The sequence below is a fragment of the Octopus bimaculoides genome, chromosome 9 (genome assembly GCF_001194135.2).
Source record: "Octopus bimaculoides isolate UCB-OBI-ISO-001 chromosome 9, ASM119413v2, whole genome shotgun sequence".
NCBI classification, from domain to species: domain Eukaryota; kingdom Metazoa; phylum Mollusca; class Cephalopoda; order Octopoda; family Octopodidae; genus Octopus; species Octopus bimaculoides.
The window spans coordinates 65,289,135-65,290,161 of record NC_068989.1 but is presented as its reverse complement, the minus strand read 5'-3'; the positions used below and the strand labels follow the sequence as shown (position 1 = coordinate 65,290,161).

At 40.0% G+C, this 1,027-nt stretch overlaps 1 protein-coding gene and 1 long non-coding RNA gene across 2 annotated transcripts in view; one reads left to right on the top strand and one right to left on the bottom strand.

Moving 5' to 3' along the window:
• The window catches only part of LOC106879147 (potassium voltage-gated channel subfamily H member 7), a 703,964-nt gene that overhangs the window by 56,858 nt on the left and 646,079 nt on the right, over positions 1-1,027 (top strand). The window lies entirely within an intron of this gene.
• The window catches only part of LOC106868409 (uncharacterized), a 4,793-nt gene that overhangs the window by 636 nt on the left and 3,130 nt on the right, over positions 1-1,027 (bottom strand). The window lies entirely within an intron of this gene.

Below are 1,027 nucleotides of genomic sequence, written 5' to 3'. Positions count from 1 at the left end.
TATATATATATATATGTAAACAGTCAGTTGTTCATTAGCCCCCAAAGAGCACACTCTAAGAAATTCTTTTCAGCAATGATATTAAATATAGTCGTTAATAATGGCCAGCCAGAAAGTTACTATTTGTTTCACGTTTATTGTACGTTTAGCAACACAGGCGGCTACTCAGACATGCTGGAAAGAGGCACATAACATCTTTACCAAAGGAAGTTTGAATATAGTCTTCCTCAGCTGGGATGTGAAAAAAACAACAACCTGGAACGAATTATGCGAAAAGCACTTCCTGGAGGAAATGGAGTTAGCTTCCTATGACTAGTTTTAGTTTGTCAACGGTTTTCGTTCACTAGTCAGCAAGTGGGGAATTCCGTGTCTACATCACGATATTTTTTTCTCGTGAATGCACCAACTAAACACTTTACAACTGGAATTTCAGAAGGCCCCGGAGTCACGCGAATATTTCAGGATCCCTTTCTTCCATCTCGGACAAGCCAATTTTGCATCATCAGCTCCATTTGAGGTATTGTCCAGGTTCTTATAGGTGCTTATATTCTTTTAAACTCCATGTGTAGTTGGCAGAAAACGTAACGTTACACCTCCGTCGGATCCTAAAAGAGGACCTTAGACTATCGATACCGTTACTTTTGTTGCTGCTACCGCTATCACTGCCATTGCTGTTGATACTGTCGTGCACGTTGCTGTTGTTCTTGTTGTTATAGTGGTTTTTGCTGCTGCTACTGGCGGACATCACATCTGTTCGTACACTACAGTTTCAGAGTTGCATTGATCACCCACTGGGCATTTACTGTTAACTCTTCATGAGCATCTTGTCTCTGTACGAGCTTTCGGGGCATTCACAGAATGTTTTTTTTACACTGGCCGCACAGCAGAAAAATGCTTTATATATGGGATGGGGAAATATAATATATGCCACAAAAAAGAGGGAACCGACTCCATGTGTCTATAAGATGTGGGAAGTATCTTTATCCTTTTTACCTCTTTATATCTACATCTATCTATCTATCTATTT